At 36.9% G+C, this 25195-nt stretch overlaps 1 protein-coding gene across 2 annotated transcripts in view; it reads right to left on the bottom strand.

Moving 5' to 3' along the window:
* Positions 1 to 25195, bottom strand: part of MACROD2 (mono-ADP ribosylhydrolase 2) — a 1927670-nt gene that overhangs the window by 1260315 nt on the left and 642160 nt on the right. The window lies entirely within an intron of this gene.

Below are 25195 nucleotides of genomic sequence, written 5' to 3'. Positions count from 1 at the left end.
ACCTTGTTTCTGCCAGACTTTATATCTTGGTATACCAAGGGACTCATCCTGGGGCACCCTCTCCTTTCCACTTCCTTTCTCTGCAGTGTTCATGTACCAATAACTCTAAAATTTCTGTTTTCAGCCCTGACAGTTCTCCTAAGCTCCTAAGCTTCAACTGCAGATTAACATCTAAATGTTCACAAGGCCAAGACAAAACTCTGGATGTCCCTTCCAAAACCTGCCCATCCATCTTGCCCATCTCAGGTTATGGTGTCGCCATCCATCAGTTGCAAAAGCTAAAAACTTAGGATTTTGATTCTTCCCATCCTCTCACTCCTCATCTACCCATTTGTCATCACCTCTAGAACTACAACTTCATTTAAGCACACTTCTCATCTGGGCTACTGCAGTAGTCTCCTACCAAGTCTTCCTTCTCCATCCCATTCTCCACGAATATCTCTAGAAATCTTTTTTAAAACATTAAGTAAGCTATGGCAGTCCCTTATCTAAACCTCCCAATGGCTCCTAATAATACTTATCATAAAAAACAAACTCCTTGTCCTGGCTTACAAGGCTCTACAGTTTCTTAGCCTTTCCTCTCCTAACATCTATATGACGTTCTCCTTAGATCATGATGTTCAAGTCTCCCTGGCTTTTTTACCTTGTTTCTTGAATATAGGAAATTAATTCTTGCCCAGAGCTTTACATTATCTGTTTCCTTTGCCTTGAATGCTCTTCTCTGAGATCTCTGTATGGTTATGTTCTTCTTATTCACATATCAGCTTAAATATATCATCTTCATACAGAACTTTATAACCAATATAGTGCCCAGTCACTATGTTACCATAGAAGTTACTATTCCTTCTTCATGCTTATTTCTTTAATATATATTTTTAGCTTCCCTGAGTAGAAGTCAATAACAGAAACTTTGATTTATGGGCATCCCTCATATCTAGAACATAGATGAGTGAAATAAATAATAAGAATTATTATGCCTCCATTTTAAAGGTGGTAAAAATGAACTTTCAGGTAATTATACAATTTGCTCAGGCCAATAGAGACAAAGATTTAATAAACAAATCAAATCAGTCTGACAACAGAGCTCACAATTTTAACCACTACACCAAATTTCCTCTACATATGGGTGATAAGGGAAAATGAATTTGAAAAATCATAATAAGCTTAGTTAGTCCAGGAACTTAGTGCATCCACTTTTACAGAGTGCTTGTTTTTAAAAGACTCAGCATGTTTGAATTATTCTGAGACCTATAAAACAGCCATAGTTCTTAAGATATAAATCTTAATTTTTATGCTGTATGTGTTCAGCAGGAAGAGAAGAGAGCAAAACTATCTCTGTTTCTTTGTTCTCATCCTCTGCACAAGCCTAGTAAGAGATATCCAATAATTTAAACCACAGGATACAATTTTCAGACCATTTTTCATTGAAAATGTAAAGGAATTTATATTACTATACAACATAATTCATTCTGCATGGAAATCACTAGACGAGTGGTCATGCTCAGTAGGATTTCCTTTATGAGAATAAAATTGCATTTAACACATATGTATGTAATTTGGAATCAGAGTCACAATGGTCTATAAACCATGGGATATAAATATATTTCTTGTGAAAAGCTGAATAGCATCAAAATAGAGATATTCATAAAAATGTACTACCCAATGCCCTGGCCAGTTTTGCTCAGCGGATAGAGCGTCCGCCTGCGGACTGAAGGGTCCCAGGTATGAGTCCAGTCAGGGACACATGCCCAGGTTGGGGGCTCAATCCCCAGTGTGGGGCGTGCAGGAGGCAGCTGATCGATGATTCTCTACCATCATTGATGCTTCTGTCTCTCTCTTCCTCTCCCTTCCTCTCTGAAATCAATAAAAATATATATTTTTTAAAAATGTACTACCCAATGTGTATGAGGAAACCCAGCTAAAATTACACAGGAGACAATAGACCTTTTTGTTGTTGTTGTTAATCCTCACCTAAGGGTATTTTTCCATGATATTTACAAAGAGTGGAAAGGAGGGGGGAAGACACAGAGAAAGAACTATTGAGTGAGAGAGACACATCAATTGATTGCTTCCTGCACATGTCCCAACCAGGGTCAGGGATCGTACCTCAGTGTCCTTGACTGGAATTGAAACTGGGACCCTTCAGTCTGGGGGCAGACACCCTACCCATTGAGAAAAACTGGCTAGGGTTACAATAAACCTTTAAAGGAAATTCCTCTAAATTTTTGATAGGTTTTATAATGAGGCTCAGCATGGATAAATTTCTTCAAAGCTTTCTAAGACACAATATATTTAATCACCTTAAAGAAGAAATCCAAGGAATAAAGACATTTAAAATCTTAATCAAGAGGAGGCAGTCATCTACTTATATAAAAACCCTGGGTGTAACATCAGGTCCAGGAGCTTGACCAACTGGAAGGAAGTCAGTCTTGCAGGGGTCATCTTGGAAACGGCTGTGCCCTCCCCCAGCTGTTTCCCCGGAGGGTGAGGTTTCAGGCAGGGACCTGCCCTCACGGTGAGGTTCAGGCAGGAACCCGCCTTCAGAGCGGAGCTTGGAAGTACTGAGTCCCGCCTTCAAACCAGACCTTGACAGTAGGGAGGAGGCAGCCCCATTCCTCACAGAATCTGCTGTTGGATAGCCTGCTGTCAGTGGCCTGTCAGCCAGGAACCCATTCACCTGCACCCGAGACCCTGATAGAAGGGAGGAGGGAGCCCCAATCCTCATGGAATTGACAGGTGGCCAGCTTGCTGTCAGGGGCCTGCCAGCTAGGAATCCTATTCACCTGCATATCTGTATAAAGTTTTAATACATTATATTAGAGGTCATGGTGGTACTGTTTTACCCACAGCGTCTATAGGAATTGCTGCAAATTTACTTCTCAGTGGAAGCACCTTTCATTCCCAATATAAATTACTGACTCTATTAAATGAAACTTCAATTTCTAGACTCGATATAAACAGTGAAGTTGCTAAAACTATTAAAAAGGCCCAACTTCTCATTATTGATGAATGCACCATGGCATCTAGTCATGCTATAAATGCCATAGACAGATTACTAAGAGAAATTATGAGTCTGAACGCTGTATTTGGTGGGAAAGTTCTCCTTCTTGGAGGGGATTTTCAACAATGTCTCAGTATTGTACCACATGCTATGCGATCGGCCATAGTACAAATGAGTTTAAAGTACTGCAATGTTTGGGGATGTTTCAGAAAGTAGTCTCTTACAACAAATATGAGATCAGAGGATTCTGCTTATAGTGGGTGGTTAGTAAAACTTGGAGATGGCAAACTTGATAGCAGTTTTCATTTAGGAATGGCTATTATTGAAATCCCCTGGGAAATGATTTGTAATGGATCTATTATTGAAGCTACCTTTGGAAATACTATATCTATATACAATATTAAAATATATCTAATCGTGCAATTCTTTGTCCAAAAAATGAGCATGTTCAAAAATTAAATGAAGAAATTTTGGATATAATCGATGGAGATTTTCACACATATTTGAGTGATGATTCCATTGATTCCACAGATGATGCTGAAAAGGAAAATTTTCCCATCAAATTTCTTAATAGTATTACTCCTTCAGGAACGCTGTGTCATAAATTAAAATTGAAAGTGGGTGCAATTATCATGTTACTGAGAAATCTCAATAGTAAATGGGGTCTTTGTAATGATACCAGATTTTTTATCAAAAGATTACGACCTAACATTATCAAAGCTGAAGTATTAACAGGATCTGCAGAAGGAGAGGTTGTTCTGATTCCAAGAATTAATTTGTCCCTATCAGACACTGGCCTCCCATTTAAATTGATTCGATGATGGTTTCCCGTGATGCCAGCATTTGTGATGACTATTAATAAATCATAAGGACAAACTCTAGAAAGAGTAGGCATATTCCTACCTGAACCCATTTTTGCACATGGTCAGTTAGTTATATGTTGCTTTCTCTAGAGTTTGAAGAGCATGTGACATTACAGCTAAATTTCTAAATACTTCATCACAAGGGAAATTAGTCAGGCACTCTGAAAGTGTTTTCACTCTTAATGTGGTGTACAGGGAGATATTAGAATAAGTTTAATCACTTTATCAGTCATTGTTTGCATCACTGTTGTTTTTATGTCACGTTTTTGTTGTTTTCATATCATGTTTTTGTCGTTTTTATATCATGTCTCTGTTGTTATATCCTTTTGTTACTGTTTATTTATTAATAAATTTATATATTATTTTCATATATATTTTACTAATTTCCTTTCATCTCTCACACTTCTATTATAAAGAAAGGGCAAATAACAATATCAAAATATTTCCGCTAATTAATTCCCTTTTAATGTGCATGAATTTCGTGCACCGGGCTACTAGTAGTTTTATAATTATAACAACAACAACAAATATTAGTTCTCATATCAGACTCCAAAACAATGACTGGCAATGGCACAAAGAAACATTATTTCGTCAATGTTTTCTCTCTCCTGCCCTCTTTCTAAGTCCCTTCACTTCCAATGAGTAGAGTTGCAAAACATCATAATCTAAAAGATTATTTCAGAACAAACTTAATATATATAAATCAAACTCCTGATGCAGAAACTGTGGCCAGCTACTAAGTGCCAACACAGTCACCTGAACTCAGCATGTTTCATTCCAATAGTCTTTCCTCCTTGTCACACAATCATCACACTAAAAGAGCAATGACACACAGGTTTATATTTCCGTATGCTTTTACTTATTCTACATTGCTTTGTATGTTAGTAGCAATGGGAATATCCAAAAATTGAAGTCGCTGAAAAAAAAAAGTATAAAAACACTGAGAATTAGAAGGGAGATACCGGGTTACAGTTCTAAGGTACATGGTGGTCATACAAGACCACAATATCTCTGGTGGTGATTGTCAGGGACCAAAGTCAGATTAGGAAGCTGTTAAATCATTTCATCTGATCTCAGGTTTTTATTAATATAATTGGATATGATATAATATCTATCTTTTCTCTGACGAATATAAATCAGTTACTATCACTCAAAGAGATGGCTCTGCAGAAGTGCTACTCAGAGAGAGAGAAAACCTGACATCAGCAAAGTAACTTGCTTTAGATGCACAAAGACTGTGAGCTCTGTGGTCTGACCGCCAGGAACACCAGGAAGAATGACAAAGGAGATAAGGAGGGACAATGTTTCCTATGTGTAATTTCTACACTGTCGTCTCACGTACCTGTCAAAAAATCTATCACTTATATACTGAAGCTATTTCTATTACCATTGCTCTAAGGAAATATAAGAGTTCAGGTAAAAGGCTATATTTATGTAACACACACCTTCGTTTCCAGTTAACTTACAAGCTTGTTATATGATTTTGGGTACTTTTAAAAGAATCTCATTTGGCCCTAACTTGTTTGGCTCAGAGGATAGAGTGTCAGCCAGGGGATTGAAGGGTCCCAGGTTCGATTCCTGTCAAGGGCATGTACCTTGTTGCGGGCACATCCCCAGTAGGGGGCATGGAGGAGGCAGCTGATGGATGTTTCTAACTATCCCTCACCCTTCCTCTCTGAAAAAAAAAATCAATAAAATATATTTAAAAAAATAAAAAATAAAAGAATCTCATTTGCCTTGCTTCACTAGGTTTGGGAACCATACTGGTTTATTAAATGGCAAATATGTTCTGCTTGAGCTTATAAGAAACTCTAAGATTGGTGAGAAGATACAGGGCTTAATACCAGCTGCTCCAGATGTATTTCAATAAAAGAGCAAATAAAAATTGCTTATAAAAGTATCTCCAATATCCACTGAACAGCTACTATGTGAAAAGCCCAAGAAGTTCCAGTGATAGAATACTATCTGCAAGAGTTTTACAATCTGCTTATGATAATGCAACCCGATATAGGAAAAGAGAAAGAGGCCTTAAATGAGTTATTATAGACAATGTATTAAGTACTGAGGAAGAAGTGGTTACTTTTAATTAGAGGGAAAGAAAGGGAGACTTCATGGAAAAGGTCACATATACTTTAAAACTAAAGGAAGAAGGTGGAGGAGACAAAGTCAAATGTGTTGAGTGCCTTTGTGCATATGCTATGCTAGAAACCTAATCTAGAGGATTTGAATTAATACTCCAATAGTAAGTACGACTGTGGAAGATTCCATAATTGTCCCCAATTGTACATCCTCAACTTTTATCTATACCGTTTGTTCTGTGACATTGCAATTCCTTCATTGGGGGTGGATTGCATTTTCTGAGCCAATGATGTGACTTCCTTAGGCCAAAGTGATGCAAACAAAATCTTGAATCGTACTTGCACAGGTGGACAGTTGGACTTTTTACCATCACCAGAAGAAAAACAATCCTTGTATCCCAATGACCCTGCAAAATATGGGAGACTCATGGAGAAATATGAAGCTGGAGCAGTACCTGGAGCTCAGCCCAACCAATCCACAGATGCATGAGAAATAAATGTTTATTTTATGCCACTGAGTTTTGTGGTTGTTTGTTAAATGGAAGAAGAGCCCAGTTTAGAATCCTGTTGCATCAGAGACCTAAATTTATATTCTTTCTATCACACTGACCCTTAAGAGAAGGGGAAAACTAGAGAGAAGGATATTGCAAGGTTAGGGCAACTAAATGAAAGAGAGCATGGAGGTAAAAAGGAAAAGCCTATCTTGGTTAAAATTGTCTATGATGACATAATACTTCAAGACTTTAGAAAGATAACTCTGGTCTAAATTTAGGGGAGTCTTGAATGTCAGGCTTAGAAATTTCAACGACATGAAAAGCCATAAAACATTTGTATTATGGATGCAACCTACTGAAGTAAGGCGATCCCGAAAGCTCCATTCAGTACAAACAGTTAGTGTGATCACTCACAGACTGTTGCAGTAATATAAGCAGTAAAATAATAGACAATAGACAATTATTTCTCACTTTTAAGCCAAGATTAATTGTTTTCACCCTAATAGACACTCCTTATAGAATTGAAAGATTTACTCTTATTTCAAACACATCTTCTAGACTGGTCTAAATTTAAATTTACTCCATGAGTTTTAACTTTCAACTTACATCGACATATCTGTCATCTAATATTTATCAATTCATTATGTGTATATGCAGATGCATCCAGCAATTTGTAATGTGGTTAGAAGAAGTTGCTTGGCAGCTGGGAGATGAATCAGGCTAAAAATAAATAAATCTACTGCCTTTAGGCTAAACTGCTAACTAAACGAGGAAATGGCTATGATATGACAACTGTATTTACCAAATTGTGAATTACACATGATGAATGTTCAACGTCCTGGTTAGTTGGGAACCTTTCCAAGGGCTTAGGAAGAGTATATTTTAATTTACTCACTTCCTTTGACAAAAATTACTTGCTTATTCAAAACGTAACTACATATGATAAATTAATTGAATAGATTACAGGTACTGCAATATAGTCTAAAGTTCAATTATGTTTATAGTCATAACATATAGACTTTATGGTTTTTACTAAGGCCTAAGATTTACAAGTATCAAATTATTATTCCCATTGTATACTCATCACTATATTTAAGGAAAAATATTAGCAAAAGGAGGATTTTTTTCTTTTTAGCACAACACCCTCTAGTTTGTATTATATGCAATTGTTTTTGAGTTCCCTGCAAATCCGAGCAGATAAGGAGTCGCTCCCCAGGAATATAAAAGGTCAGTCTATGGGGTTCTAATATAGGGTAATAGAAGATTTGTCTTTGGGTGGTGGGCACACGGTACAACATACAGAACTTGTAACAGAAACCCACACCTGAAACCTATATATTCATGTTGACCAATGTCACCATAATCAACTTAATACATAAATTTTTTTAAAAAGGTCAATTTACAGACATGAGAAAGACACAGCTGCCCACATACCCTCTATCCCTACCCTCTCCTTGCCACCAAATTTTATTCTATTACTCATGTTTTCCCTACCTAAGGTCCAAGGCTCTAGAGCAGTGGTTCTCAATCTGTGGGTCGCGACTCCCCTTTCACAGGAGTCGCCTAAGACCATTGGAAAACACATATATAATTACATATTGTTTTTGTGATTAATCACTATGCTTTAATTATGTTCAATTTGTAACAATGAAAATACATCCTGCATATCAGATATTTACATTATGATTCATAACAGTAGCAAAATTACAGTTATGAAGTAGCAACAAAAATAATTTTATGGTTGGGGGTCACCACAACATGGGAAACTGTATTAAAGGGTTGCAGCATTAGGAAGGTTGAGAACCACTGCTCTAGAAGGAGTTGGCTGTAGATTATGTACATCAGGGGCATAGTTATTGTCCTTAAAGAAATTGGTTCTTTAATGACCAGACGCAGGCCTCAATTAGAAGGAATGTTAAGTACTACTTTCAACTGATATTCATCTGCAGTTCAGATCTTCCCTTTCCATCTCTTAGACATACAACATTTCCAGGAATTTGGGAAGCATCAGTGAAGTCTTTTAAGAGTATACATTTTAGGATACTTTGATGAAATGTGCCATTTATTTATTGTCTATGTTCTTTAATGAATAGAATGAGCATCTCAAAATTAAAAGACTTTTAGTAATCAGGCCCTGCATGATTGTGAAATTCCCATTCCTGATTACCATGGCCTCAGTCTTCAAAGAAATATGGTGAAAAGACAGATTATAAGTAAATTCAATTAGTGAGCATTCAGAAATTCTTAAACTAAATTAAGACTATGGAAAGAACTGGGAGGAGACAAGAAAACTCTGAAATGAGAGTTTCAAGTGAGCAGAGAAAGATAGAGTTTATTTTTCTTTTTGAATTGTATAATACTTAGATTCAAACACTAAAATGACTTTTTTAAAGTGTAAAATATAGACGCAGTCTAGACAAGAGGTTATATTTCCTCATTATTTATATTTTTTTTTAATTACAAAAGGCACAAAGACAAAGAGAATGAATAAATCTGATAAAAGAAACCCATGTTAGAGTTGAACTTTCTTTTTCTTGGGTGAGGCAATGTTCTTACCCAAGGACTATATTACTTATTCCATCATTTTCTGAAGAAGTTTCCAAACCAAAAATATCTTGTTTCCAGTAATTATTTCCTAGAAAGTCAACTTTCACAAGTGACTATCTTAGGCTGCTCCAATTCTCTGATAATTTAAATTCCTAAACAAGGTTTCCCATCCAGAAATCCATGGTTTGTGTTGGAAAGAACCCAGACTCCATGAACAGTAGGATCAGAGGCTGCATATTTGGCTCTTTCCATCAGCCTCAAGGGCAAAGCCAAGTTTGATTTGGGGGAACAAATTATATGTGAGTGTCGGGGGTTCTGCACCACTGGATGAGGGGAAGGCTAAGAGATACCCACTCCTTGTCCAGTTTCTCTCTCTGCCTCACAGTCTTACCACTAATGTTAAAACCACACACATCACACTGTTTCTTCTAATACTGTATCCTAATGTCATGTCAACATACTAATATATATATATAAATATATATATATATATATATACCACAATCTTAGACTATGTGTTTAGGGAGAATAATTACTCCTTCCTGCTTTGTCCTTCACTTGCCTCTCTTCCCTGGTTCCAACTAGCTTCTGCTAAGTCCACAGGTATTTCCAGACAGTCACAGTCCACGAAGGCACCCACCTGACTCTCTCCCCCTTGGCTTCCCAGCATCCTAGGAAAGTAACTGAAAATCACCTCCCCAAACCCCACCTCCAATTTTCCCTGCCTCCCCAGAGCCCCACTTCTTTATCCCTTTGTTGGTCATCTTAAATCTTGAAGGAAATAAAATTTTAATCCTCTCTCTGCAAATGGTTATTCACTCTTCAGTTAATAAAGAGCTGTCCTTTTAGAGTGGGAATGTTAACCAAAACCACATGAATGGTATCCAATATAGCAATCTGTTAATAACTTGAAGATTAAAAAGGAAACATAAAGTATAGTATTTTAAAAGGTTTTTAAATAATACTTTTATTTTCAGACCTAAAATTTCAGCTTTTTAAAGGGAAGGAATATTTAAAAGTTAATTTATACTTCCTTCTACCACTCCTCCAATTTCACCCCACCCCCACTTCAGACATAAATAGTCATCAAGTGAAAGGAAGAGACAGACAGACAGACACATCCTAGATATCTTTCTGACAACTGTACCAAAGAACAAACATGTCAATTATACAAACAACTATAAAATTCCAAATACAAAATAAAACATGGTATAATTTATATACAATATTTAAAATTTTATAGTATTTGTATTCAATGAACTATTCTGATCCAGTATAGAAAGGCTAGAGACTTCATATGTAGTTTTGTTAACATAGAATGAGAATTTTTAAAGTCAGTGCTTATAATGCTTAATACTCAAAATATTTTTGTTTTAAGTTCTAAAGCAAATTAAGAGTTTTCATTTCTTAAGGTTGTCAGTTGACACTCAAGGTTACAAATGGCTTAAGGACATACGTTGCAATATTCTTTTCAGAAAGCAGCAATGAAAAGGATTCACCTGCATCTTTAAATCTTTAAAAACAATAATTAGTATGCCAGGTTCCCCCCCCCCCCAAAAAAAAAAAAAAAAAAGTAAAGGAGAATTTGCATACAGCAGAACTAGGAAGCTGGTCTGGTTCATCAGCATATTGTAATGCCTTCTGACAGCTTCACACACCGCCTCATCAACATCATACTGTTTCAATTACACATTTTTACCCACTTCACGTGTTAAGCCATCTTCACTTCTATCTCACCTCAAGCTGCAGTATTAAATTTAACTACATTTTGCCAAGTAGAGATGGATTTTCTGTAAGGCAGAAACCGAAGAATCAGTTACATTGTATTGTTGCAGGCCACAAAAGAAAGAGGAAAAGGCGGGAGTGAAAAGAACCAGGGTGGATTTTAAAGAAACAAATAATCCCTCCCCACAAAAGCCTGACCCCCTGAAACAGTGGCAGAAAGAATTAAGAATTGGATGGCGCACAGCATGGGGTCCCTCTGCCCATGAAATGGAAAAGGTCTTTTTTAAGAATAGCTGAGGCCGCTCACGCCCCTGTGATCATCCTACCAGTTCTCTCCACATCGCAAGGGTAATGAAGCAAGCTCTTTGATTTTACCAGGGAACTACTGAAAAAAGAGAAAATAAAGACGGCTTGAAAAGATGGGCTTTGCTTTAGCAAACACCCTAGAAACATGCCCCAATGTAACTGCCACCTCATGTAAAAATATATCTTCTTTCAATGCGATAAAGCAAAATAATTCCAAAAGAGCACGACTCTTATTATGTGGCTGTATTCCTTTGTAAAAACTCTAGGCCAACTGACAGAAAGCTCCCTCATAGCACTGCAGAGTCGTCTTTCAAAAATAAGCATAATTGCATGAATATGTAGAGTTCAGAGGGCCATTGACAGTGGGTTTTCATAGCAACAGAGCAGGTTGGAAATCAGAATATAACAGATTTCTTGGTGTTTGGATGATTTGTGAAAGTTTCTCATTACCTTTCTCTCAAATTGACATTTCATCTGGATTGGTTAATTACCATTTTTCTGTTTCAGAGGCAAAAAATGATCCTGAATAATGCAATTGCAACTGAAATTGTCTTTACTTGAACCCCAGGTTGTGCAATGTTGGCGTTTTCTCACCCACTTTTTACGCTGAACTTAAAAGTTATTAACAAAAAGAGTGCCCTTTGACTCAAAGACCCCAAGCCTTTACTTCAAAATCTGTAAAAACTGGTAATTCTGGCCTGTTTGGGTTCTCCTGGGGTACAGAAAGGCTGACCATGTCTGAGCAGATGACAATTTGAGGAGAGGTTCTCTGCCTCTCAGAGGCAGCTTCACATTCCAACAGCAAGTTTGCAGACATCTAGGTTAGAAAGATGTGAGACAGACTAAAGTACAATCATAGCCCCAGCACTAAAATGATCAGTCTATGATTTGGGGAATGTTAATCCTACCTACCACTGACTAAGCTATGAAACATTTCCATTTTTAAATCAATGCCAAAGGTATTTAAAAATAAGTGGCATTTGCAATAACTGAAGCCTTCACATATAGAACTTTTAAAATCACCTTAGATTTTAATCACAGGTCATTCTCCTCAAGCCCCTGCCCCATAATCTACTATGGAATAGGTACATGCTAGATTCTGGGCCAAAATGGAAAGCAAAACCAGACTGTGGTCCCTGTGGAAAAAAATCAACATTAATCAAATAATCAGATACATGTAGACATTGAAAAAGGAGAGATAGATATGGGGCTATGAGACCCTTAGGGATTTGACTTGGCCATAGAGGTCTTGAAAAAAGATTGGGCTGATCTGAAGGGTAAGTAGGAGCTGATAACACAAGAAGGGGACAAAGACTATTCCAGAAAAAGGGACAACATTGCAAAGAGCCTATGACGAGAGGAAGCATGGTGAACACATATAATAGAGAACATTTTTTTTAAGTCAACATGCTTGGATAAAAAAAAGTGATCAAGTAGAAGATAAGACCAGAGAGAAGGTAGAGGCAAGATCTCTTAGGCCATGTTTAAGGGTAGGAGACAGAGATGGAAATAGGCAATGTTGAGATTTTTTCCCAGAATAATAACAACTACTCTTTATGTTTGCACAGATCACTCTGGCCACATGGTGAAGTGGCTGGATAGGTAGATGAGTTCTGCGCTATTGTGTGCAGGAGCCTGAGCAGCGGTGGCGACAGGTGTCCATGGTGAGCTCTGGGTCTGGCCCACTGTGGTATAGCCATGCAGGTTGCCTCACCCTTTACTTGTAGACATCCATCCTCTATCCTGCATTCACTGCCTTAATAATCTTAAAGCACAACTCTGACTATGTCATCTTCCTGTTTAGGTCCATTGGCCATGTCCTTACAGCAGCAGTCTCAGTCTATGCTGGCACCCAAGGCTTGATAATGGGATCTCAACCTACTTTTTAGGGCCCATTTCTACTTTCTTTCAGTCCAAAGCCCTACTACGTCCAAAGTGGTATCCTTACCTCCCTGTGTTTATTTGTGTCCTTCAACCCATTTGGTATACTCTTCGCCTCCTGCTGGCCTGCCTCTCTTCATACTTGTATGCAGGCCAGAACAAACCTCCTACCTCTCTCTTCCCTTTCCTAATTCTGTCCATCCTTCCCCATCCAGCTTATGTACCTTCCTTGTTTTCTATTGGGAATTGCCAGACCATAGTAGTCTAATACAGAGCTCTTAATTTCTTCCACATGCATTTCTTGTTATTTAGCATTTAATCATGCCTTATTTTACTATCACATTATAAATTGATAATAGTATTTTCTTTAGCTTTTCATAGGTATATGTTTTATTTCTTCACCTAATTAATGAAGTGCTGGTGGCAGGAACCATGTTATAGTTCTTTGAATCTTTCTCAGTACCTGCCTGATACTTTGTACATTTGTAGGCCTTCAGTGAATAAGCATTGCTTGAAACTTGTCCTGAGATGTCCTTTACCTTTAACCATGTCAGTAGAAAAGGATTTTGGAGGGCACCACATAATCTATTTAGTCAGATTTGCAAAATTCACAAAGTAACAGATGTGGAAAAATTTCCAGAGTAAAATCAAACCTGAGACTCAAATAATGGGTTTCACCAGTGAAGAAAACAGGTGTTTTAGAGTATTAAGTAATGTAGATTCAAATCCTGGCTCAACCAGTTACGTTCTAAGAGATCTTCAGCAAATTCCTCACTTCTCTAAGTTTCTATGTCTTCACCTGAAAACAAAGAATGCCAGCCAGCATACTATGTGCAAATGTATGATACAAGTCTAAGTAAACACTTGGAAAGAGGTCTGATGATTATATTAAAAAAAGTGAATACTTTCTCCTTAACTATTATCATCACCCCTAGTCTAATGTGTATGCATGCAGTTATTTACACATGACGGCTCACACACACAGACACTTTAAGTCCTTTTTTTAGTTTCATTTGTGACTGCGTTGCCTTCTCAAATCTTATCTTTTTCTTCCTTTTTCTCTCGTTTCTTCTTCCTCTCTCTTTACTTGATGAACATCTAACAATAAGACTTTGGGAATCTCAATTGGAAAAATACAGCCACTATGGACAGCCTTTTCAATATACCAGTTACATTATTGAATGTAAACAGGAAGGGCAAGAACTTCTACCTAATTCCCTTTCCTATTGTCCAGTAAGCAAACATTTCTGGACCAAGCCATTAATCCCCCCATTGTATTCTCTTCCCCACAGTCTAACTGGGTAAGATTAGAAATCAAGAGAAAAAAAAAGTTGAGAGCTTAGGACATACTGACAATTCAAGCTCACAAAAAGTCTATGAATGCCTGAGGAACAAGAAAGGTTGGCCTTTCTCCTTAAAATCCATTTGAATCTGTGCAACGTCTGAACATAATGTTTATTTGTAACCTTCGTATATTTCAGTTGTGGTAAAATAATCAAAACAAGACTGGCCCCATTTGATATGAGACTATGTAAATGTCCTAACATTGACTGTTCACTTAAGAATTATATAGGCATGCAGGCCACTCAATATATATCAGGTGCTTTAAGAAAAAAAGAATGCCAGCCAGTTCTAATTGTCAATATCTATTTATCACTTTTTAGATGTGCACTATTTAATGTCTTATGAAAACAAGCAAGCACTGCTCTGTGGCTGCTTACCAGCCCTCGAACAAAGTCTACTTAGGCTGCTGTATTTAATTTATTTTTAATAATGAAATTAATTTTTATGTATCACTGACATTCAGCCACATAATTTTCCTTATTAAAATTAATTCATTCCTCTATACAGAAGTGTAGAAATGAAATAAATGTGTCTTCCCAACCCAAAGATATATATGTTTGACTGATTTAAGGAATTCTAATCTAAAGCCATATTTTTTCTAAAAAAAAAGTCTTCCAAATTTTAATAAAATTGACCGAACCTTGAAAAGACATATATATATATATATATATATATATATATATATATATATATATATATATATAAATTTCTGAATCTGTTAGAGTTTTTTATGATTATTATTGTTATTTTAAAGAATTCTCTTCTCTCATTTCATTAAACTTTTGACATGAAAAAGTGAATGTTTCAAATAGATGGAAGAGATCTGGGCCACACTTAAGGAACCAACCAACAGTGGTTCCTATTAGAATGAAAAATAAACTAAGTCCAAAACTCAAAAACATTCTCTTACAGAGATAAACTGTAAGTGCTCTACAGAAAGGGGAAACAGCTCCCCAGAGAATGCCTGGGATTTGGGGAAGGAGCAATGTAACTGTTTCTGTGAGTCAAGTGGAAATACTGTAGAGGGAGGGGCTGAAAGAGTTATAAGACATGGGCAAAAGAGCTGCCAGAGAATGGAGCCAAAAGTAAGGCCCCATTTAGTTCACCAGCCTTGCAGACAAACACCAGGTCAGTTCTAAAAGGAAACAAAAAACTTTATGATAATACAGACCTCATTTGTAACAGGGGGTTAATTATACTTTTTAGGTATTTGGAATATATAAACTATATATAAACATATATATCCTATGGGATTTAGTCTTTAGTATTACTGACATCTTTCAATGCTTTAAGAAAATGAGTTTCTTATACATGACTAATAATATATACACTCTGCATTTCCAAAACCTACAGGATGTAATAATTAACTAGGGTGCTTCAAACTTCAACACTGAACATTGCTTTTGAAGAACTACAGAATGAAGATGGAGACATGATTTATTCCCATTTTCCTTCAGTAGAAAAAGGCTGAAAATGACCTCAAAAGGATTATCTGGAAGTTGTAATTATGCTTTCGCTAGAGACTCCAATAAATCAAAGATGGTTGTCTATTCTGAACAAACATCTAGTAAGAAAACTTGTGACCTACCCCAGAGAAATATGAACAACTTTCTCAATCCTTAGAGAACAAACACGTCGCAACTGGAATTTACAACCTGGTGCTAAACTTGGAAAAGATGAAAACGATTACATGTTCTCTCTCAATTTTAAATGCAACACACCCTGTAATAGAACCTCTGCCTTTGGGAGGTGCTGGCATGGAGTCCTCTGGGACAGGGCAGAAGCTGATCAGCAGTGAGAATCTGAGTCCTTAGGAGAGGAGCCTACGAAGACTCCACACTTGAAATGATTGTATATTTGGCAATGAGGGGTATTCAAAGAGGCAGAAACAAGGATGAGAGTCAGGATGCCAAAGAAACCTTTTGTTTGTGAATCATGTTAAAATACACCAAAGTTTTAAATGTTCCCCAAAAGGAGGCTCAGTCTATAACATAAAAATCTGTAACTTGAGCTACTCTTCTATGAGTATTTACTGAAGCAATAGTTATTTTAGGAATCCTACATAGGTTCATTGTACAAGATGAAATTATAAGCCAAATATTCATTGCACCCTTACTGTGAACAACTTGATTTTTAAATGCCATTTAAAGCATTAAACTTCAATTTCTTGAAAATCCATGTAAAGGGGTTTATTGTACATGTCTTGCCAGTCACCAGCCCAAGACTGATTAGATAAAATGGGAGTACCTCTTCAGATGGGCAGAAAAGCATGCTGTGCTTCCCTGTTGATTGCGGTACCCATGTTTTTTGTCAAGTGAATGTAACTGAAGCCCCTGATTTCTCCATTCAAGGTCTTCTTTGCTTACTCATTTCAGATGTATTCAAGGAAGTCACCTTCATCAATGATCCACTAATTGCTGCCACCCCTTGGTTTGTCCTTTACTAAGTTGTTTATTGTTTGTTTGTTTTTTCATTAGATCCATTACCAGGTAGCTGAGTAAAGGGCTATTTCTAATTCTGTTTGGCATGAAAAATAAATAAAAATAAATACAGCTGTTGTATCGGAAAATACAAAATTTAATGCTAAGCCTATTAAATCTGAATCCAAATACATACAGGTAGAGTCAGAATAATAGAATCCTCTAAAGAGCAGAGTCTGGTGCAAGATGCCTGCTTCTGGACACCAAAACACTTTACTGCACATAGGAGTTAGCTACTGAGTGACTGAGCCTGTGTGTGTGTGTGTGTGTGTGTGTGTGTGTGTGTGTGTGTGTGTGCGTGTGTGTGTGTGTGAAAGAGAGACAGAGTTTGAGCATGGGAGAGAGAAAGTGGGTATACATGTGTACCCCTGTGTAAAAGACTTTGCTCAAACCACAGACTTCATTCCCTTATCTAGAGACATCTTTGAGAACCAAAATAACTCTAAAACTAGAAGTTATTTCGTAAAAATATCTTATGTGTTTTTGATCCATATTCTCCAAATCAGCCCTTTCTCCTCAAAATACATTTATCAAAAATATATACTTTTGGTGTTATTATAAGAGAAGTATTAACAATGGCTTTGAGCTGCTATGCTTCTAATCCTCAGTTAGAACTTATACAGGCCTCTGGTTTTCCCCATTTCTTTGATGGACACGAAGGCTCACAAGAAGGCTGTGTTGATTTTTAAAGTTGAGAGCTTGGCCATAAAACAAAGTAAAAGCAGACTGTCCACAGGAACCCCACACTCTAACCAGTAATGCAAACAAGTCTTTCTCACATACTGCACATGATCACTAATAAGATAGGACCATCATAGAGGTTCTGCAGTGAAGTCCTGAATTACAAATTGGATGACAATGACTATTACTTTGACATATACCACTGACTAGCATGGGCTCACACGGAATCTCCAACCACTCTGCTTCCAAGTTCTTATTTATAAAATAATACAGATATTATCAAATAGAGCATTGTCAGGAATCAGCCAAGCACAGTCCCCAGGCCACATCCACTTGCCACCTGTTTTTTGCACATAAAGTGTTATTTGAACACAGACACACCCCTTTATATTTTCTGTGGCTTCTTTCTCACTACAACGGTAGAACTGTGTATTACAACAGAAACTGTGTGGTCTGCAAAGCTAGACATCTTTACTATCTGGCTCTTTACAGAAAAGTTTGGCTACTTCTGGTATATATTACACTGCAAGGCTGTCAGGAAGATTAAATGTCATAAATAGGAAAGTGATCAAAATGCTAGTACTGCCTCATATCAGTACTGAGTTTCAGGTATGTTGGAAAATGGCATACGTGTCATCTCATTTAACCCTTACAACAATCCTATGAATGAGCCTCAATTATTGTGTCTATTTTGTAGATGAGGGAACTGGAAGCCAGAACTCAGTAATGACTTATCACATGGTGAGGTGAAAACACCAGGATGAAACCAAGATTTCCAGATCTAGAGAGTTCTTCACTACCAGCCTACATTGCCTTTACAGAGCTGGAAATTTTAATTGTTAGACACATGAGAATTTTTATTAATTAAAATATTATGAGCATTTAACAGCGATCAGACTATTAATCCCCAGAGGGAAAGTAGGGGAGAGAGGGGGCAAGGGGAAGAGATCAACCAAAGGACTTGTATGCATGCATATAAGCCAAACCAATGGACATGGACAACAGGAGGATGAGAGCATGAGTGTGTGTGTGGTGGGGGGAGGATGGGGATTTAAAAGGGGGGATGAGGACACATTTGTAATACCTTAACTAATAAAGAATTTTTTTAAAAAAAGAATGCACACTTCTCAGGTAAGGAAAAAATATTATGAGCATTATTTTAATATAGAATATAAGGTGATACATAACAATATTTGCTGTAAGTGTGAACTGCTAATTTTTATCTACTCATTTGGGCACATGATTTGTTTGAACCATGGCTGGGAGTACCTTCTTCTCTATCATATTGATGTATTTGTGGTTTGGTTATAAGTTTCCAGTCAAAAACAACAGTAAGCCCGCTGAGTCTGAATGCAGTATTCGCAGATGTAGGTAGTCAAGGAACTCACCCCAGTTTTTGTGCCTGTGATAAGTGAGCCTTGTGAAGGAAGTCAACTCCATAGCCCTGGGAAGGGCTCAGGACTGAAAATTATACTAAAGATTAAAAATCAAGACAGTGTTGTCTGGTAGGGAGGCAGCAGAGTGACAAATGTTCTCCGCCTTATAGAAACACAGTCTCAGCATTTATACTTTTCCAAAAGAAAACTGAGCCTTTTTTATGAAAATATTAAGATGTAATATCTGTTTAAAAGTTAAAAATTTGCCTGGCTGGTGTTGTTCAGTGGTTTGGCATTGATCTATGAACCAGGAGGTTGTGGTTAGATGCCTGGTCAAGGGCACATGCCAGGGTCGCAGGCTGGGTCCCCAGTTGGGAGCATTCGGAAGGTAATGATGATTCTCGTCATCGATGTTTCCATCTCTCTTACCTTCTCCCTTCCACTCTGAAATGGAAGTATATTTTTAAAAAATAATAATAATAATGCAATTTATTGATATAATTTAAGAGTTAGAGCCCACATGACTTGATTGAATTCAGCACACCTGGACACACTATTAGAGTTTGTCCTGGACAAGGGGCTGTTCAGCGGCTTTTCCTCTTCAGGCTCTTCTGTGAAGCCTCCGGACTCTGTAAAGGTCAGGAAGCTCATTCTACCTGGCTGCCACCTCACCTTTCAGGAGATGATTAGAATTGTACTCGATTCTACAATGTCATACGTTTCAAACAGGAGCAGCAAACACATTTCTAAAATCTTGCATCCTACTCCTTCACCCTGCCAACCTCATCCATCTGATCATTAATTAGAAAGGGGAGACTAGAAGGGGGAAAGGAAAAGGCAGAAAAGAGAATACCGTGGGTCTAAAATTTAGCTCCTAGATTTTTGCATCCTGTTTTTTGAACTCCCTGTGTAGGATATCATTTATGTATTCACCTTATTTCAGGCAAACAGCTTTCTCACAGCAGCACCATCTAAGTTAAAATTAGAATGCGGCTGAATTGGAAGAGGAGCCTTGCAGCACTCGTGCCCTTCAGTATCAGCGCAGCTCGCTTTCTGCTGACAACAAGCCATCATGTGGATGAATTCTAAAGACAACCAGAGGGACAATGATAAAGTCAATCTGAGAAGAATTAAAGCTGAGTGAAAGGGGAGGCCTCTTCTGCCCAAGCAGGTTATACGCAGTTGGAAAATAACTGAATGTGGGAAATAAGCTTTTTGTGGAATATATTTTATAAAATCAATACTCAATTTAAACAGGTTCAAGTAAATGATAAATAGGATGTTACACTGTTTGAGGGGGGAAAACGTTTCCTCAGTTTTCAAATTTATGGAATAAGCAATGATGCCCTCAGTTACTGAGCATTTTGGAAGTAGGGGGGATAAGTATTGGTCCTCATTTCACAGAAAAAGTCGACTATAGGAAAAGCTTTTCGATTAAAGGAAAACAGTCAGTTGCTAAAAACAAAAAACAAAACAAACAAAAAAACACACCATAAACTTCCAGCCTCACTAACTTGAATTCTTCTTGTACCAATTTTTAAACATATGAGAATTTTAAGTGTATTAAATATTTAGCAGAAATAAAATAGAGAATATAAATATCACTTAATTTAAAACTTTTATTTTAATCAGGCTGATTCTGGAAAGGAAGGGAGGGAGGAAAATAAAGAAGGAAGGAAGGAAAGAAAGGAAGGGAAAAAAGAACAAAGGAAAGATTGATATAAAGGAATAAACTAGACTCCAACTTAGGGGGAAAAGTGGTCAAAATATTTGAAGCAAACATTTAGAATCATTAATGTTTCCATTTGTTTTAACTTCATGAAATCTTGAAAATAATTTTAAAACAAAGCTATGGATGGATAATTTTAGAATGAAAAATATTAGATAAAAATAAAAAATTCTAATTGCTACTTCCCAACACATTTTTATTCCTTGTTATTTCTGCAAGTTTGGGTCAAATATTCTGAAAGTGTGACCAAAGAGAGTCTTTATATTATCCCTATATCAAAATGGATGGCCTAAACTCTAACCTTTGACTGTCAGGAAATCAGCAAGTCACCAAGAACCATAACCCTAATGGGAAGTTAATTAAAAGGCAAGAAACCCAAGAAGAGAAAAGAGTTGGCTGACACCCACAAAATCAGGCCTAGGGGTATGGACCTATTAAAACTAAATTATTCATTCACTGACCACTTACTTCATGTGTATATTCTTAGTTTCATACTGGGCAGAGGGACATTAAAAAGAAAAACAAAGCAACACAAACAAGTTCCTGACTTTGCCAGTTCATTTTACGATTGAGAGGAGGAAGACCACAAAGGGTAAGAAAGTGAATAATCACCAGCAGTATTGCATTCATTGGTTCAAATGACAAATGCTATGCAGGTTAGAGAAGCTCTTTGAGCAAGATCTCCAGTAAGCCAGGAAGAACCTTCAAAACCTGTGGAATTGGGCCAGAGGTAGAATAGGCAGGATTTGAAGAGGTGAATATCTTTGTTTGGGTTCCCCCAGAAAGAACGCTCTGAGATAAGAAGCTCAGATGACAATAGTCAGGGGGTGGGGAAATGAGACAGGAGAAGGAAAGAAACAATAAGAAGCATTGTCATCAAGTCAGATGCTATAGGGGGATACTGGAACCTGAAGTCCCTCAAGAAATCTGAGCATCACACATGGTTCAGAATTGCGCTATGAAGGAAGCAAGAGAGCTGGAGTATTTATCCAGTGGGGAAAGGGAATAATAAACTGAAGAACCAATAAGACCCAACGCCTTGGACTATGGGATTGGGAATGGGCACGATATCCTGGGACAGAAGGACAACAGTGTAGGGAGAACTAGAGACTTCAGCCCTTGGACCATTAAGTTCACTGCTGAAGAGGTGCGTTGACATTAAAGAAAACTTATCCTAGCCTTCACTTAGGTAGTCTAGTGCTGAAAGCATCTTAGGAAAAATCTGCTAATAAAAATTCCTCAACTTCAGATGAGAAAAATGAGATTCAGAGCCCATTAATGTGTTGTTTAATGGATCAAAGGTAGGTTAGAGCACACCTGAGAGAAAATACAGATCTCTTTCATCTTAGCATAAAGTTCTCTTTATTAACACTTACATAAACCTAATATTTGTTTGTTGGGACTTCATAAAACATGAATGCATAATGATTATTAGTAACCATTGCCTCAAAACCATAGTAGATGTTCTTGCTTGTTTCCTTTGTAGTCCAGATGTGCCCCTTCCACATTTGTGTCTGTTCTGTGCTCAGTGCTAGAGTTGACTGCACAGCCCCTCCCCCCAAGCAATCCCACTTCAGAAGGCACCTGTACATGAAACAACATATGTATTACAAATGTTCATTTCAGCATTGTTTATAATAGAAAGATATTGGAAATAACTAACCTGTTGATAGGAAAATGAACAAAAAAATGACATCTAGAAGTTAAGATTAAATATAGTAGCTAATAATGAAATATAGGTAGATATATCACTATGAAGAGGTTTCAAAAATACACTGTTCAATGAAAAGATTAAGAATCTGTATAATCTGTATAACAGGAAACCATTCATATACATTTAAACACACAAACCATGATATATATGGCTTATGGATATTTCTATATCTTTGATAGAAATACAAAATTACAGTTCAGAAGGTTTTACATCCAGCTCTTAAGAGCAGCTGCTCTGGGCAAGAAATGGGAAGAAGGAAATGAAGAAATGGGACTGGTGAGAATAATTTAGAATTGTCTCGTTATTTTATTAAAAAAGGAAATAACGAGGTCAAAATGTAAATATTTTTAAAATTCTTGGTGGTCAATGCATAAATATTGTTATACTCATTGCTTTTCTGAGCTTGAAATTTTTTTAAGTAAAAAAAACTAAACCTCTCTAAATATCATCAACTTTCATATTTTTAAAAAAGGGAAAGAAATAAAAGAAAAGGTATCAAGGAAATTAATTAATATACGAGCAAATGTTGATGCCCAAAAATGACATAAAGGCTTGTTTCCAAGTGCAGAACTATAGAGAGAGGCCAACTGAGTTTGAATCTTCTATCCTTACTACTATGAGATCTTAGGGAAGTTATTTAACATCTCTGTGCCTGGTTTTTCTTGTAGATAAAATAGGAATTATAAAAGAAACTACAGGAGAAGATGTTTTGAAAAAAAAAAGAGGTAATATGCAAAAGTATCTGGGAAAGTGCCTCCTACACAGGCAGTGCTCAGGGACACACAGAAGTGATCGCCCTGCTTTGTTAGACTGCCTTAGACTTTCTTTACAAGAGTATTGTTTCTCTGAGTGAAACTACTTTGAATAAACTGATATGACAATTAATTATAAGAGGAGAAGATTGTACTCGTTCTTATCCACAGCACCAAGTCTTGCTTTCTAGCATAAAATACTAATGAATTTCAATAGCAAAGTTCCCATTCATTCATTTGACTAATAAGTTAAAACCTCATTATAATGTCATTCACTATACTGTGCAATTCAGCCCAGGAGATGTCTCTTGGGTCTCAGCTAGAAGAATTTAATTATTGAATTACCACGAAGACTTTTCAGTCAAGTTGTCATCACCTATGAGACAAACTTGAAGGATGAAGCTATTAAGGGTCCAGCATTTTTTTTTTTTTTTTAGAATGTAAATGTTCAGGAGTTGACATGGAGAACATATAAGACCTTAAAAAAGGCTTCAATTTAAACTAGTCAAGATAGAATGAAAGTAAGAAAAGGTAAATAATCAGGTAAAAATATATCTGAATTATCAGAAAGTTATAGTTGGAAAGTATCTATAAAATATATGTAAATGCCAATGACATACAGAAATATGGCAGAGCCCTAGCTGGTTTGGCTCAGTGGATAGAGAATTGGACTGCAGACTGGAAGGTCCCCAGTTCGATTCCAGTCAAGGGCACATGCTCGGGTTGTGGGCTCAATCCCCAGTTGGTGGCATGCAGGAGGAAGCCGATCAATGACACTCTCTCATTGATGTTTCTATCTCTCTCTCTCTCCTTTCCCCTCTGAATCAATAAAAATATATTTTTTAAAAAAGAAAAAAAAAATGGCAGAAGAGAAACCTGAGTGCTCCAGGGCAAAAGAAATCATTATGCATGTGGTTTTTCATTTGCCCACTGCATAGGTGAAACTAACCACACCGTTTTCACCTTATATTGTTAATTAAACCTTATATTGTCAGTGTTTCAGTACATTTACTGTCCACTTTAATAAAAAAAAAACCAAACAAACAAACAAAAAAAAACACGAGGCCTCATGACCACATATATTTTCCCCTAGGAGGGAAGTAAGAAAATTGAGTCAGAGTTTCAAACTTTTGCCATGCCATGCCACAGGACCTACTTTTATTAATTGGACCCCTACCCTGAAGTTTGAGACAACAAACTCAAGGCCATCGGTGATCAGTCCTTTTTCCGAGGCAGAAGAAGGAGAGATTGGTTTGGTGAACTAACTCACTCCCACGGCTCCAGCAGGGCCAGTTTATGTTTTGAAAGCTAAACGCATATGTTTGGTATGTAGATTATGACTCTGTCAGAGCTCAAATCAGCATGCATCAAAAAGTACCAACATTCACTAAGGGAAATGTATTATATTACTGTAAGCAATTTCGTTTTCCTATTTAAATGGATTTGTACAACACGTGAATAGAATGGCATAAAATAAGTGCACAGATCACAGATACCTTTTCCCTCAAGATACTAAGAAAAGGTTTTGGCTATCTGGCACATCTTTCACAGAAAAATAAATGAATGCCGTATGTTTTAACTTCAAAAAACAAACAAAGCCCCAGCTTGCCCATCAATATTTAAGAGCAATTGAATAGCTGGATATTCACCTTCACAAATGGAACTTTTGTTTTACCTTATGCTAGATATTTAGTTACGGTTTAAAAGTCTATTATTTAAATTTTAAGTTCTGTAAAACTCAGTTTACACTATTATAAAATCTAATGCTATATGGAAAATTGCTTTAAAATAGTGTCTAGGAAACCTATATAAATTTAAGATGCTAAAAATACATTTTCTTCATACTACAGTGTACAAGTATATATTACACACAGAGAAAAGTCATAATTAAATCTCATCTCTCAAGAATCTCAAAATGCTGTTTTAATATAAGAAGTTAATTCTAACTTCTAGATTTAAACTTCTGTAGTGAAACTGAGTATTTGTGAGAAATAAAAAATTAGTTTTCATGTAGGTATGGAGATAACATATTATTTGTATACTAGAGGCTCATTCCTCGAATTCATGCACCTTGAAAGGAACTGTGGATGGAGAGGCTGGGGTGGTCACAGTGGTGGGTTTTGGCCCATCCTCCACACCCCTGCCTGGCCCCTCCTGCTGCAGCCCCTGGTTCCTTGTCTGCCAGCAGCCCCAGTCCCGCAGCCGCATCTCCCATGAAGTGACA

This window comes from Myotis myotis, unplaced genomic scaffold (assembly GCF_014108235.1).
Source record: "Myotis myotis isolate mMyoMyo1 unplaced genomic scaffold, mMyoMyo1.p scaffold_m19_p_9, whole genome shotgun sequence".
Classification (NCBI taxonomy): Eukaryota; Metazoa; Chordata; class Mammalia; order Chiroptera; family Vespertilionidae; genus Myotis; species Myotis myotis.
This window is presented reverse-complemented; position numbering and strand designations above follow the sequence as displayed.